A 19442-nucleotide genomic window follows, 5' to 3' on the forward strand; every position below is an offset into this window, starting at 1 on the left:
ACACATGTGTTAGTATTAGACACATATTAGTATTAGTATTAGACACACGTGTTAGTATTAGACACATGTTAGTATTAGACACATGTGTTAGTATTAGACACATGTGTTAGTATTAGACACATGTGTTAGTATTAGACACATATTAGTATTAGTATTAGACACACGTGTTAGTATTAGACACATGTTAGTATTAGACACATGTGTTAGTATTAGACACATATTAGTATTAGTATTAGACACACGTGTTAGTATTAGACACATGTTAGTATTAGACACATGTGTTAGTATTAGACACATGTGTTAGTATTAGACACATATGTTAGTATTAGACACATGTGTTAGTATTAGACACATATGTTAGTATTAGACACATGTGTTAGTATTAGACACATATTAGTATTAGTATTAGACACACGTGTTAGTATTAGACACATGTTAGTATTAGACACATGTGTTAGTATTAGACACATGTGTTAGTATTAGACACACGTGTTAGTATTAGACACATGTTAGTATTAGACACATGTGTTAGTATTAGACACATGTGTTAGTATTAGACACATATTAGTATTAGTATTAGACACACGTGTTAGTATTAGACACATGTTAGTATTAGACACATGTGTTAGTATTAGACACATGTGTTAGTATTAGACACATGTTAGTATTAGACACATGTGTTAGTATTAGACACATATTAGTATTAGTATTAGACACACGTGTTAGTATTAGACACATGTTAGTATTAGACACACGTGTTAGTATTAGACACATGTGTTAGTATTAGACACATGTGTTAGTATTAGACACCTGTGTTAGTATTAGACACACGTGTTAGTATTAGACACATATGTTAGTATTAGACACATGTGTTAGTATTAGACACATATGTTAGTATTAGACACATATTAGTATTAGTATTAAACACATGTGTTAGTATTAGACACATGTGTTAGTATTAGACACACGTGTTAGTATTAGACACACGTGTTAGTATTAGACACATGTGTTAGTATTAGACACATATGTTAGTATTAGACACATGTGTTAGTATTAGACACATATGTTAGTATTAGACACATATGTTAGTATTAGACACATATTAGTATTAGTATTAGACACATGTGTTAGTATTAGACACATATGTTAGTATTAGACACACATATGTTAGTATTAGACACATGTGTTAGTATTAGACACATATGTTAGTATTAGACACATGTGTTAGTATTAGACACATATGTTAGTATTAGACACACATGTTAGTATTAGACACACATGTTAGTATTAGACACATGTTAGTATTAGACACATGTGTTAGCATTAGACACATGTGTTAGTATTAGACACATATTAGTATTAGACACACGTGTTAGTATTAGACACATGTTAGTATTAGACACACGTGTTAGTATTAGACACATGTGTTAGTATTAGACACATATGTTAGTATTAGACACATATGTTAGTATTAGACACATATTAGTATTAGTATTAGACACATGTGTTAGTATTAGACACCTGTGTTAGTATTAGACACACGTGTTAGTATTAGACACATATGTTAGTATTAGACACATGTGTTAGTATTAGACACATATGTTAGTATTAGACACATATTAGTATTAGTATTAAACACATGTGTTAGTATTAGACACATGTGTTAGTATTAGACACACGTGTTAGTATTATACACATGTTAGTATTAGACACACATGTTAATATTAGACACATGTGTTAGTATTAGACACATGTTAGTATTAGACACATGTGTTAGCATTAGACACATCTTAGTATTAGACACATGTGTTAGTATTAGACACATGTATTAGTATTAGACACACATGTTAGTATTAGACACATGTGTTAGTATCAGACACATGTTAGTATTAGACACATGTGTTAGTATTAGACACATGTTAGTATTAGACACATGTGTTCGTATTAGACACATATGTTAGTATTAGACACATGTGTTAGTATTAGACACATATGTTAGTATTAGACACATATTAGTATTAGTATTAGACACATGTTAGTATTAGACACATGTGTTAGTATTAGACACATGTGTTAGTATTAGGCACATGTTTTAGTATTAGACACACGTGTTAGTATTAGACACATGTTAGTATTAGACACACATGTTAGTATTAGACACATGTGTTAGTATTAGACACATGTGTTAGCATTAGACACATGTTAGTATTAGACACATGTGTTAGTATTAGACACATGTATTAGTATTAGACACACATGTTAGTATTAGACACATGTTAGTATTAGACACATGTGTTAGTATTAGACACATGTGTTAGCATTAGACACATGTTAGTATTAGACACATGTGTTAGTATTAGACACATGTATTAGTATTAGACACATATGTTAGTATTAGACACATGTGTTAGTATTAGACACATATTAGTATTAGTATTAGACACATGTGTTAGTATTAGACACCTGTGTTAGTATTAGACACACGTGTAAGTATTAGACACATATGTTAGTATTAGACACATGTGTTAGTATTAGACACATGTTAGTATTAGACACATGTGTTCGCATTAGACACATATGTTAGTATTAGACACATGTGTTAGTATTAGACACATGTGTTAGTATTAGGCACATGTTTTAGTATTAGACACACGTGTTAGTATTAGACACATGTTAGTATTAGACACACATGTTAGTATTAGACACATGTGTTAGTATTAGACACATGTTAGTATTAGACACATGTGTTAGTATTAGACACATGTATTAGTATTAGACACACATGTTAGTATTAGACACATGTGTTAGTATTAGACACACATGTTAGTATTAGACACATGTGTTAGTATTAGACACACATGTTAGTATCAGACACATGTTAGTATTAGACACATGTGTTAGTATTAGACAAATGTATTAGTATTAGACACACATGTTAGTATTAAACACACGTGTTAGTATTAGACACACGTGTTAGTATTAGACACTTGTGTTAGTATTATACACATATATTAGTATTAGACACACGTGTTAGTATTAGACACATGTGTAAGTATTAGACACATATGTTAGTATTAGACACATATGTTAGTATTATACACATGTTAGTATTAGACAAATGTGTTAGTATGAGACACATGTTAGTATTAGACACATGTGTTAGTATTAGACACATGTATTAGTATTAGACACACATGTTAGTATTAGACACATGTGTTAGTATCAGACACATGTTAGTATTAGACACATGTGTTAGTATTAAACACATGTTAGTATTAGACACATATGTTAGTATTAGACACATGTGTTAGTATTAGACACATATGTTAGTATTAGACACATATTAGTATTAATATTAGACAATGTTAATATTAGACACATGTGTTAGTATTAGACACACGTGTTAGTATTAGACATATGTTAGTATTAGACACACATGTTAGTATTAGACACATGTGTTAGTATTAGACACATGTTAGTATTAGACATATGTGTTAGTATTAGACACATGTATTAGTATTAGACACACATGTTAGTATTAGACACATGTGTTAGTATTAGACACACATGTTAGTATTAGACACATGTGTTAGTATTAGGCACACATGTAAGTATCAGACACATGTTAGTATTAGACACATGTGTTAGTATTAGACAAATGTATTAGTATTAGACACACATGTTAGTATTAGACACACGTGTTAGTGTTAGACACACGTGTTTGTATTAGACACTTGTGTTAGTATTATACACATATATTAGTATTAGACACACGTGTTAGTATTAGACACATGTGTAAATATTAGACACATATGTTAGTATTAAACACATATGTTAGTATTATACACATGTTAGTATTAGACAAATGTGTTAGTATTAGACACATGTTAGTATTAGACACATGTGTTAGTATTAGACACATGTATTAGTATTAGACACACATGTTAGTATTAGACACATGTGTTAGTATTAGACACACATGTTAGTATTAGACACATGTGTTAGTATTAGACACATGTGTTAGTATTAGGCACATGTTTTAGTATTAGACACACGTGTTAGTATTAGACACATGTTAGTATTAGACACACATGTTAGTATTAGACACATGTGTTAGTATTAGACACATGTTAGTATTAGACACATGTGTTAGTATTAGACACATGTATTAGTATTAGACACACATGTTAGTATTAGACACATGTGTTAGTATTAGACACACATGTTAGTATTAGACACATGTGTTAGTATTAGACACACATGTTAGTATCAGACACATGTTAGTATTAGACACATGTGTTAGTATTAGACAAATGTATTAGTATTAGACACACATGTTAGTATTAAACACACGTGTTAGTATTAGACACATGTGTTAGTATTAGACACATGTATTAGTATTAGACACACATGTTAGTATTAGACACATGTGTTAGTATCAGACACATGTTAGTATTAGACACATGTGTTAGTATTAGACACATGTGTTAGTATTAGGCACATGTTTTAGTATTAGACACACGTGTTAATATTAGACACATGTTAGTATTAGACACACATGTTAGTATTAGACACATGTGTTAGTATTAGACACATGTGTTAGTATCAGACACATGTTAGTATTAGACACATGTGTTAGTATTAAACACATGTTAGTATTAGACACATATGTTAGTATTAGACACATGTGTTAGTATTAGACACATATGTTAGTATTAGACACATATTAGTATTAATATTAGACAATGTTAATATTAGACACATGTGTTAGTATTAGACACACGTGTTAGTATTAGACACATATGTTAGTATTAGACACACATGTTAGTATTAGACACACATGTTAGTATTAGACACATGTTAGTATTAGACACATGTGTTAGCATTAGACACATGTGTTAGTATTAGACACATATTAGTATTAGACACACGTGTTAGTATTAGACACATGTTAGTATTAGACACACGTGTTAGTATTAGACACATGTGTTAGTATTAGACACATATGTTAGTATTAGACACATATGTTAGTATTAGACACATATTAGTATTAGTATTAGACACATGTGTTAGTATTAGACACCTGTGTTAGTATTAGACACACGTGTTAGTATTAGACACATATGTTAGTATTAGACACATGTGTTAGTATTAGACACATATGTTAGTATTAGACACATATTAGTATTAGTATTAAACACATGTGTTAGTATTAGACACATGTGTTAGTATTAGACACACGTGTTAGTATTAGACACATGTTAGTATTAGACACACATGTTAATATTAGACACATGTGTTAGTATTAGACACATGTTAGTATTAGACACATGTGTTAGCATTAGACACATCTTAGTATTAGACACATGTGTTAGTATTAGACACATGTATTAGTATTAGACACACATGTTAGTATTAGACACATGTGTTAGTATCAGACACATGTTAGTATTAGACACATGTGTTAGTATTAGACACATGTTAGTATTAGACACATGTGTTCGTATTAGACACATATGTTAGTATTAGACACATGTGTTAGTATTAGACACATGTTAGTATTAGACACATGTGTTAGTATTAGACACATGTGTTAGTATTAGGCACATGTTTTAGTATTAGACACACGTGTTAGTATTAGACACATGTTAGTATTAGACACACATGTTAGTATTAGACACATGTGTTAGTATTAGACACATGTGTTAGCATTAGACACATGTTAGTATTAGACACATGTGTTAGTATTAGACACATGTATTAGTATTAGACACATGTTAGTATTAGACACATGTGTTCGTATTAGACACATATGTTAGTATTAGACACATGTGTTAGTATTAGACACATGTTAGTATTAGACACATGTGTTAGTATTAGACACATGTGTTAGTATTAGGCACATGTTTTAGTATTAGACACACGTGTTAGTATTAGACACATGTTAGTATTAGACACACATGTTAGTATTAGACACATGTGTTAGTATTAGACACATGTGTTAGCATTAGACACATGTTAGTATTAGACACATGTGTTAGTATTAGACACATGTATTAGTATTAGACACACATGTTAGTATTAGACACATGTTAGTATTAGACACATGTGTTAGTATTAGACACATGTGTTAGCATTAGACACATGTTAGTATTAGACACATGTGTTAGTATTAGACACATGTATTAGTATTAGACACATATGTTAGTATTAGACACATGTGTTAGTATCAGACACATGTTAGTATTAGACACATGTGTTAGTATTAGACACATGTTAGTATTAGACACATGTGTTCGTATTAGACACATATGTTAGTATTAGACACATGTGTTAGTATTAGACACATATGTTAGTATTAGACATATATTAGTATTAGACACATGTTAGTATTAGACACATGTGTTAGTATTAGACACATGTGTTAGTATTAGGCACATGTTTTAGTATTAGACACACGTGTTAGTATTAGACACATGTTAGTATTAGACACACATGTTAGTATTAGACACATGTGTTAGTATTAGACACATGTTAGTATTAGACACATGTGTTAGTATTAGACACATGTATTAGTATTAGACACACATGTTAGTATTAGACACATGTGTTAGTATTAGACACACATGTTAGTATTAGACACATGTGTTAGTATTAGACACATGTTAGTATTAGACACATGTGTTAGTATTAGACAAATGTATTAGTATTAGACACACATGTTAGTATTAAACACACGTGTTAGTATTAGACACACGTGTTAGTATTAGACACTTGTGTTAGTATTATACACATATATTAGTATTAGACACACGTGTTAGTATTAGACACATGTGTAAGTATTAGACACATATGTTAGTATTAGACACATATGTTAGTATTATACACATGTTAGTATTAGACAAATGTGTTAGTATGAGACACATGTTAGTATTAGACACATGTGTTAGTATTAGACACATGTATTAGTATTAGACACACATGTTAGTATTAGACACATGTGTTAGTATCAGACACATGTTAGTATTAGACACATGTGTTAGTATTAAACACATGTTAGTATTAGACACATATGTTAGTATTAGACACATGTGTTAGTATTAGACACATATGTTAGTATTAGACACATATTAGTATTAATATTAGACAATGTTAATATTAGACACATGTGTTAGTATTAGACACACGTGTTAGTATTAGACATATGTTAGTATTAGACACACATGTTAGTATTAGACACATGTGTTAGTATTAGACACATGTTAGTATTAGACACATGTGTTAGTATTAGACACATGTATTAGTATTAGACACACATGTTAGTATTAGACACATGTGTTAGTATTAGACACACATGTTAGTATTAGACACATGTGTTAGTATTAGGCACACATGTAAGTATCAGACACATGTTAGTATTAGACACATGTATTAGTATTAGACACACATGTTAGTATTAGACACACGTGTTAGTGTTAGACACACGTGTTTGTATTAGACACTTGTGTTAGTATTATACACATATATTAGTATTAGACACACGTGTTAGTATTAGACACATGTGTAAATATTAGACAAATATGTTAGTATTAGACACACATGTTAGTATTAGACACACATGTTAGTATTAGACACACGTGTTAGTATTAGACACACGTGTTAGTATTAGACACATGTTAGTATTAGACACACATGTTAGTATTAGACACATGTGTTAGTATTAGACACATGTTAGTATTAGACACATGTGTTAGTATTAGACGCATGTTAGTATTAGACACATGTGTTAGTATTAGACACACGTGTTAGTATTAGACACATGTTTGTATTAGACACACATGTTAGTATTAGACACATGTGTTAGTATTAGACACATGTTAGTATTAGACACATGTGTTAGTATTAGACACACATGTTAGTATTAGACACATGTGTTCGTATTAGACACATATGTTAGTATTAGACACATGTGTTAGTATTAGACACATGTGTTAGTATTAGGCACATGTTTTAGTATTAGACACACGTGTTAGTATTAGACACATGTTAGTATTAGACACACATATTAGTATTAGACACATGTGTTAGTATTAGACACATGTTAGTATTAGACACATGTGTTAGTATTAGACACATGTATTAGTATTAGACACACATGTTAGTATTAGACACATGTGTTAGTATTAGACACACATGTTAGTATTAGACACATGTGTTAGTATTAGACACACATGTTAGTATCAGACACATGTTAGTATTAGACACATGTGTTAGTATTAGACAAATGTATTAGTATTAGACACACATGTTAGTATTAAACACACGTGTTAGTATTAGACACACGTGTTAGTAATAGACACTTGTGTTAGTATTATACACATATATTAGTATTAGACACACGTGTTAGTATTAGACACATGTGTAAGTATTATACACATATGTTAGTATTAGACACATATGTTAGTATTATACACATGTTAGTATTAGACAAATGTGTTAGTATGAGACACATGTTAGTATTAGACACATGTGTTAGTATTAGACACATGTATTAGTATTAGACACACATGTTAGTATTAGACACATGTGTTAGTATCAGACACATGTTAGTATTAGACACATGTGTTAGTATTAAACACATGTTAGTATTAGACACATATGTTAGTATTAGACACATGTGTTAGTATTAGACACATATGTTAGTATTAGACACATATTAGTATTAATATTAGACAATGTTAATATTAGACACATGTGTTAGTATTAGACACACGTGTTAGTATTAGACATATGTTAGTATTAGACACACATGTTAGTATTAGACACATGTGTTAGTATTAGACACATGTTAGTATTAGACACATGTGTTAGTATTAGACACATGTATTAGTATTAGACACACATGTTAGTATTAGACACATGTGTTAGTATTAGACACACATGTTAGTATTAGACACATGTGTTAGTATTAGGCACACATGTAAGTATCAGACACATGTTAGTATTAGACACATGTGTTAGTATTAGACAAATGTATTAGTATTAGACACACATGTTAGTATTAGACACACGTGTTAGTGTTAGACACACGTGTTTGTATTAGACACTTGTGTTAGTATTATACACATATATTAGTATTAGACACACGTGTTAGTATTAGACACATGTGTAAATATTAGACACATATGTTAGTATTAAACACATATGTTAGTATTATACACATGTTAGTATTAGACAAATGTGTTAGTATTAGACACATGTTAGTATTAGACACATGTGTTAGTATTAGACACATGTGTTAGCATTAAACACATGTTAGTATTAGACACATGTGTTAGTATTATACACACATGTTAGTATTAGACACACATGTTAGTATTAGACACACATGTTAGTATTAGACACATGTATTAGTATTAGACACACGTGTTAGTATTAGACACATGTGTTAGTATCAGACACATGTTAGTATTAGACACATGTGTTAGTATTAAACACATGTTAGTATTAGACACATATGTTAGTATTAGACACATGTGTTAGTATTAGACACATATGTTAGTATTAGACACATATTAGTATTAATATTAGACAATGTTAATATTAGACACATGTGTTAGTATTAGACACACGTGTTAGTATTAGACATATGTTAGTATTAGACACACATGTTAGTATTAGACACATGTGTTAGTATTAGACACATGTTAGTATTAGACACATGTGTTAGTATTAGACACATGTATTAGTATTAGACACACATGTTAGTATTAGACACACGTGTTAGTATTAGACATATGTTAGTATTAGACACACATGTTAGTATTAGACACATGTGTTAGTATTAGACACATGTTAGTATTAGACACATGTGTTAGTATTAGACACATGTATTAGTATTAGACACACATGTTAGTATTAGACACATGTGTTAGTATTAGACACACATGTTAGTATTAGACACATGTGTTAGTATTAGGCACACATGTAAGTATCAGACACATGTTAGTATTAGACACATGTATTAGTATTAGACACACATGTTAGTATTAGACACACGTGTTAGTGTTAGACACACGTGTTTGTATTAGACACTTGTGTTAGTATTATACACATATATTAGTATTAGACACACGTGTTAGTATTAGACACATGTGTAAATATTAGACACATATGTTAGTATTAAACACATATGTTAGTATTATACACATGTTAGTATTAGACAAATGTGTTAGTATTAGACACATGTTTGTATTAGACACACATGTTAGTATTAGACACATGTGTTAGTATTAGACACATGTTAGTATTAGACACATGTGTTAGTATTAGACACACATGTTAGTATTAGACACATGTGTTCGTATTAGACACATATGTTAGTATTAGACACATGTGTTAGTATTAGACACATGTGTTAGTATTAGGCACATGTTTTAGTATTAGACACACATGTTAGTATTAGACACATGTGTTAGTATTAGACACACATGTTAGTATTAGACACATGTGTTAGTATTAGACACACATGTTAGTATCAGACACATGTTAGTATTAGACACATGTGTTAGTATTAGACAAATGTATTAGTATTAGACACACATGTTAGTATTAAACACACGTGTTAGTATTAGACACACGTGTTAGTATTAGACACTTGTGTTAGTATTATACACATATATTAGTATTAGACACACGTGTTAGTATTAGACACATGTGTAAGTATTAGACACATATGTTAGTATTAGACACATATGTTAGTATTATACACATGTTAGTATTAGACAAATGTGTTAGTATGAGACACATGTTAGTATTAGACACATGTGTTAGTATTAGACACATGTATTAGTATTAGACACACATGTTAGTATAAGACACATGTGTTAGTATCAGACACATGTTAGTATTAGACACATGTGTTAGTATTAAACACATGTTAGTATTAGACACATATGTTAGTATTAGACACATGTGTTAGTATTAGACACATATGTTAGTATTAGACACATATTAGTATTAATATTAGACAATGTTAATATTAGACACATGTGTTAGTATTAGACACACGTGTTAGTATTAGACATATGTTAGTATTAGACACACATGTTAGTATTAGACACATGTGTTAGTATTAGACACATGTTAGTATTAGACACATGTGTTAGTATTAGACACATGTATTAGTATTAGACACACATGTTAGTATTAGACACATGTGTTAGTATTAGACACACATGTTAGTATTAGACACATGTGTTAGTATTAGGCACACATGTAAGTATCAGACACATGTTAGTATTAGACACATGTATTAGTATTAGACACACATGTTAGTATTAGACACACGTGTTAGTGTTAGACACACGTGTTTGTATTAGACACTTGTGTTAGTATTATACACATATATTAGTATTAGACACACGTGTTAGTATTAGACACATGTGTAAATATTAGACACATATGTTAGTATTAAACACATATGTTAGTATTATACACATGTTAGTATTAGACAAATGTGTTAGTATTAGACACATGTTAGTATTAGACACATGTGTTAGTATTAGACACATGTGTTAGCATTAAACACATGTTAGTATTAGACACATGTGTTAGTATTATACACACATGTTAGTATTAGACACACATGTTAGTATTAGACACACATGTTAGTATTAGACACACGTGTTAGTATTAGACACACGTGTTAGTATTAGACACATGTTAGTATTAGACACACATGTTAGTATTAGACACATGTGTTAGTATTAGACACATGTTAGTATTAGACACATGTGTTAGTATTAGACGCATGTTAGTATTAGACACATGTGTTAGTATTAGACACACGTGTTAGTATTAGACACATATGTTAGTATTAGACACATATTAGTATTAGTATTAGACACACGTGTTAGTATTAGACACATGTTAGTATTAGACACACGTGTTAGTATTAGACACATGTGTTAGTATTAGACACATGTGTTAGTATTAGACACATATTAGTATTAGTATTAGACACATGTGTTAGTATTAGACACCTGTGTTAGTATTAGACACACGTGTTAGTATTAGACACATATGTTAGTATTAGACACATGTGTTAGTATTAGACACATATGTTAGTATTAGACACATATTAGTATTAGTATTAAACACATGTGTTAGTATTAGACACATGTGTTAGTATTAGACACACGTGTTAGTATTAGACACATATGTTAGTATTAGACACATGTGTTAGTATTAGACACATATGTTAGTATTAGACACATGTGTTAGTATTAGACACATATGTTAGTATTAGACACATATGTTAGTATTAGACACATATTAGTATTAGTATTAGACACATATTAGTATTAGTATTAGACACATATGTTAGTATTAGACACACATATGTTAGTATTAGACACATGTGTTAGTATTAGACACATATGTTAGTATTAGACACATGTGTTAGTATTAGACACATATGTTAGTATTAGACACACATGTTAGTATTAGACACACATGTTAGTATTAGACACATGTTAGTATTAGACACATGTGTTAGCATTAGACACATGTGTTAGTATTAGACACATATTAGTATTAGACACACGTGTTAGTATTAGACACATGTTAGTATTAGACACACGTGTTAGTATTAGACACATGTGTTAGTATTAGACACATATGTTAGTATTAGACACATATGTTAGTATTAGACACATATTAGTATTAGTATTAGACACATGTGTTAGTATTAGACACCTGTGTTAGTATTAGACACACGTGTAAGTATTAGACACATATGTTAGTATTAGACACATGTGTTAGTATTAGACACATATGTTAGTATTAGACACATATTAGTATTAGTATTAAACACATGTGTTAGTATTAGACACATGTGTTAGTATTAGACACACGTGTTAGTATTAGACACATGTTAGTATTAGACACACATGTTAATATTAGACACATGTGTTAGTATTAGACACATGTTAGTATTAGACACATGTGTTAGCATTAGACACATCTTAGTATTAGACACATGTGTTAGTATTAGACACATGTATTAGTATTAGACACACATGTTAGTATTAGACACATGTGTTAGTATCAGACACATGTTAGTATTAGACACATGTGTTAGTATTAGACACATGTTAGTATTAGACACATGTGTTCGTATTAGACACATATGTTAGTATTAGACACATGTGTTAGTATTAGACACATATGTTAGTATTAGACACATATTAGTATTAGTATTAGACACATGTTAGTATTAGACACATATGTTAGTATTAGACACATGTGTTAGTATTAGACACATGTGTTAGTATTAGGCACATGTTTTAGTATTAGACACACGTGTTAGTATTAGACACATGTTAGTATTAGACACACATGTTAGTATTAGACACATGTGTTAGTATTAGACACATGTGTTAGCATTAGACACATGTTAGTATTAGACACATGTGTTAGTATTAGACACATGTATTAGTATTAGACACACATGTTAGTATTAGACACATGTTAGTATTAGACACATGTGTTAGTATTAGACACATGTGTTAGCATTAGACACATGTTAGTATTAGACACATGTGTTAGTATTAGACACATGTATTATTATTAGACACATATGTTAGTATTAGACACATGTGTTAGTATCAGACACATGTTAGTATTAGACACATGTGTTAGTATTAGACACATGTTAGTATTAGACACATGTGTTCGTATTAGACACATATGTTAGTATTAGACACATGTGTTAGTATTAGACACATATGTTAGTATTAGACACATATTAGTATTAGACACATGTTAGTATTAGACACATGTGTTAGTATTAGACACATGTGTTAGTATTAGGCACATGTTTTAGTATTAGACACACGTGTTAGTATTAGACACATGTTAGTATTAGACACACATGTTAGTATTAGACACATGTGTTAGTATTAGACACATGTTAGTATTAGACACATGTGTTAGTATTAGACACATATATTAGTATTAGACACACATGTTAGTATTAGACACATGTGTTAGTATTAGACACACATGTTAGTATTAGACACATGTGTTAGTATTAGACACACATGTTAGTATCAGACACATGTTAGTATTAGACACATGTGTTAGTATTAGACAAATGTATTAGTATTAGACACACATGTTAGTATTAAACACACGTGTTAGTATTAGACAGACGTGTTAGTATTAGACACTTGTGTTAGTATTATACACATATATTAGTATTAGACACACGTGTTAGTATTAGACACATGTGTAAGTATTAGACACATATGTTAGTATTAGACACATATGTTAGTATTATACACATGTTAGTATTAGACAAATGTGTTAGTATGAGACACATGTTAGTATTAGACACATGTGTTAGTATTAGACACATGTATTAGTATTAGACACACATGTTAGTATTAGACACATGTGTTAGTATCAGACACATGTTAGTATTAGACACATGTGTTAGTATTAAACACATGTTAGTATTATACACATATGTTAGTATTAGACACATGTGTTAGTATTAGACACATATGTTAGTATTAGACACATATTAGTATTAATATTAGACAATGTTAGTATTAGACACATGTGTTAGTATTAGACATATGTTAGTATTAGACACACATGTTAGTATTAGACACACGTGTTAGTATTAGACATATGTTAGTATTAGACACACATGTTAGTATTAGACACATGTGTTAGTATTAGACACATGTTAGTATTAGACACATGTGTTAGTATTAGACACATGTATTAGTATTAGACACACATGTTAGTATTAGACACATGTGTTAGTATTAGACACACATGTTAGTATTAGACACATGTGTTAGTATTAGGCACACATGTAAGTATCAGACACATGTTAGTATTAGACACATGTGTTAGTATTAGACAAATGTATTAGTATTAGACACACATGTTAGTATTAGACACACGTGTTAGTGTTAGACACACGTGTTTGTATTAGACACTTGTGTTAGTATTATACACATATATTAGTATTAGACACACGTGTTAGTATTAGACACATGTGTAAATATTAGACACATATGTTAGTATTAAACACATATGTTAGTATTATACACATGTTAGTATTAGACAAATGTGTTAGTATTAGACACATGTTAGTATTAGACACATGTGTTAGTATTAGACACATGTGTTAGCATTAAACACATGTTAGTATTAGACACATGTGTTAGTATTATACACACATGTTAGTATTAGACACACATGTTAGTATTAGACACACATGTTAGTATTAGACACACGTGTTAGTATTAGACACACGTGTTAGTATTAGACACATGTTAGTATTAGACACACATGTTAGTATTAGACACATGTGTTAGTATTAGACACATGTTAGTATTAGACACATGTGTTAGTATTAGACGCATGTTAGTATTAGACACATGTGTTAGTATTAGACACACGTGTTAGTATTAGACACATGTTTGTATTAGACACACATGTTAGTATTAGACACATGTGTTAGTATTAGACACATGTTAGTATTAGACACATGTGTTAGTATTAGACACACATGTTAGTATTAGACACATGTGTTAGTATTAGACACACATGTTAGTATTAAACACATGTGTTAGTATTAGACACACATGTTAGTATCAGACACATGTTAGTATTAGACACATGTGTTAGTATTAGACACATGTGTTAGTATTAGACACACGTGTTAGTATTAGACACACATGTTAGTATTAGACACATGTTAGTATTAGACACACGTGTTAGTATTAGACACACATGTTAGTATTAGACACACGTGTTAGTATTAGACACACGTGTTAGTATTAGACACATGTGTTAGTATTAGACACACATGTGTTAGTATTAGACACACGTGTTAGTATTAGACACATGTGTTAGTATTAGACACACATGTGTTAGTATTAGACACACGTGTTAGTATTAGACACACATATTAGTATTAGACACATGTTAGTATTAGACACGTGTTAGTATTAGACACATGTGTTAGTATTAGACACACGTGTTAGTATTAGACACACGTGTTAGTATTATACACACATGTTAGTATTAGACACATGTTAGTATTAGACACATGTGTTAGTATTAGACACATGTATTAGTATTAGACACACATGTTAGTATTAGACACACGTGTTAGTATTAGACACACGTGTTAGTATTAGACACATGTTTGTATTAGACACACATGTTAGTATTAGACACATGTGTTAGTATTAGACACATGTTAGTATTAGACACATGTGTTAGTATTAGACACATGTATTAGTATTAGACATACATGTTAGTATTAGACACATGTGTTAGTATTAGACACACATGTTAGTATTAGACACATGTGTTAGTATTATACACACATGTTAGTATTAGACACATGTTAGTATTAGACACATGTGTCAGTATTAGACACATGTATTAGTATTAGACACACATGTTAGTATTAGACACACGTGTTAGTATTAGACACACGTGTTAGTATTAGACACATGTTAGTATTAGACACACATGTTAGTATTAGACACATGTGTTAGTATTAGACACATGTATTGGTATTAGACACACATGTTAGTATTAGACACACGTATTAGTATTAGACACACATGTTAGTATTAGACACATGTGTTAGTATTAGACGCACATGTTAGTATTAGACACATGTGTTAGTATTAGACACACATGTTAGTATCAGACACACATGTTAGTATTAGACACACATGTTAGTATTAGACACATGTGTTAGTATTAGACACACATGTTAACTTTGAGTGTAGCCGGTAATTATGTTATTCGTCGGGCGATGCTGTCGAAGTACACCCTATATTTTCCGTGCATGAGGTTTACAAATCTGGAAAAAATACTTACATTTTGATAAACATATCATGTCAAACCAAAGAAATATAGCTTTGCAGATTTTTGCAGCATCGTTCGAACGAATCTAAAATAGTATCGAATGAAACATACATCAGACGATAAAGAATATGCAGCACTACAAGGGAAACCGCTTAAGTACGCCCCCACAAGAGTTCAATGTGATGCGACACGTGTCAGAGGACAATATATATGATTACTGACTTATTTTGGTTGTGTTGTCATTGTGATGACAATATCAAGGGCACCGTGTATATGTACATGTATCAATCATGCAGATTACAATCGTTATGCAGTAGGAATCACGTCTAAAAAATCACATAAATAAAAACATTAAATTCATTATTATTCAAGTGCTGCAATACGCTGCGTTCAGTGACACTGTTATCGATCATATCATATCAGAATTTATGCCTTACAATCGTATTCTTATCACTTTCTAGGATAGACAAGATCCGTCTTAACGTTGTCATTGTTTTCCTGGAAAATAGTTCCACAGCACATAATTAATTCCAAATCAGATACGTGTATGAATTCAAGTGGGTAAAGACACTGGTTCTTAACCATTAGTCTAAGACTTGCACTTCATGCGAACTTGGTATTAAATGGATATTATGGTATTTGTTATTATCGCACAATTTTCTCGACTTTTAGCATATGGTTTTATTTTATACTGTTGCTCATGAAATACTGCCAACAAAAATATTGTCAACAAATTACTTTTCACACAAAAAATATATCACATTTTCGCATACAAAATGATGATATTACTGTGTATTATCATTGGTTCCAATGGTAAAATGGTTTCGTTGTATCTCGAAATTTCTTTTCAGGGCATATGGTAAGAAAATCATATGTAGTTAGGCGAGGGGTTCTTAGGGTGGTTCTGAGTTGTAGGGAGATTCTGACAAATACAATTTATTTGTTATGAATAACTGCCTTTATGATTTTCATGGAAATAGTTAAAGAATGTTCATTTTTGCATATTGTCAGACACTTTTCCGCCAATTAAATACTTCCTGGTAGCCAATAAGGACCAGCAGTTGACGACTAAGAACAAAAATTAACACATTTAGTCGAATGCCTGCGAACGAAACATTTAACGTCTACCGTGGCAATTGAGCAAAATTCGTTAAGAAAGTTCACATTCACTATATTTAATTCACTGCCAAATTAACATCATTCACACCAAGCATTCGTACTGCAATTCAGTGATGAACTGAATGTTGAATAAAATTATTACAATCTAGAAAAAGTTTGTAACAGTATAATACAATCAGATTAAAATATTATTGGCTTTTCTTCTTTCTTTCTTCTTTATTATTTGTAGTCTTCATTTCATTCGTGGAACTTCAAATACCTAGAATAGTCAACTAAATTGGTAAGGTCTATAAAGTGACTATACTTTTCGTGCGCAATCCCAAACATGATTGTAATCTATATAAAACATTCTCTAACCTGTTATTGAAGTATGCGAGAGTTGAACGAGATCTCAGATATTTGGGCTCTAGCGATTAAACAATGGCAAACAATTATGGTATTATAACATTATGATAATTAAAAAAACAATCCAAAAAACAAAAAAATCCAATTAGGTCAAAGTACGAAATTGCATACGCCATTCAAATAAATGTACGGCGCTATCTTCTCATTAAAATTAACTTCGAAGACTGTAATGACCTGTATATTACCACACTGGATGACGACTGATTTATTCCTTACGCTCACACAAACATTGAGTTTATGTTATGTTTAAAGGTGTTTTTTTTTGTAATGAGGTTTGCTTCACTTCTTTATATATTATTTGAATGGGGAGTGAACATAAGTATTTTAGCTTTGAATCATCCATTCTCATCAGCTTCCGTTCGACACAGCAGTGCCAACTTGCTGTTTGTTTTATTACTGCCACATCATTTACATGATTTACATTCTCGATTCATTCTCAATATATTTTTTGTTTATTATATACACGTCAAAGATATTCGCAATAAAACCAACATTATATAAAAAACACAGAATAAAGAAATCGAATCTGCTAAAAAACATATTGCTGAAAAACTCCACTTGTCAGATAATTTTATTATATGGTATCATAAAGGTGACATGCTGTATGTAGCAATGTGTCTGAGTACGGTCGCGTCTATGTTTTTTGATCGATGCTACTGTGGTATTTGATATGTGAAATTAAAAAACGGTATTCCCAAATTAGCAATTGTTTACTTCGTAGTTTAAACATTAAAATCATCAAATGCTATGCAAAGAACTGTAAAACTCAATAACCAACATTTCTAATTTTAATCAGATGTGTAAAAAATGCATTGATTAAAATCGATTAATCGACGTATACATATTTTCTTATACAAAATGTATTCCCTACAGGAATTGAGAATTAACTCATGCTAACCAACTTAGTGGGAAGCATTACATTGGTTATGTAAGTGTATTAAATGTTGTGTTGATATATATATATATATAATTTAATATAATACAATAGATTTTTGTCCAAAAAGAGC

Source organism: Saccoglossus kowalevskii, chromosome 11, assembly GCF_978046115.1.
Source record: "Saccoglossus kowalevskii chromosome 11, keSacKowa6.1, whole genome shotgun sequence".
In the NCBI taxonomy this organism is placed as follows: Eukaryota; Metazoa; Hemichordata; class Enteropneusta; family Harrimaniidae; genus Saccoglossus; species Saccoglossus kowalevskii.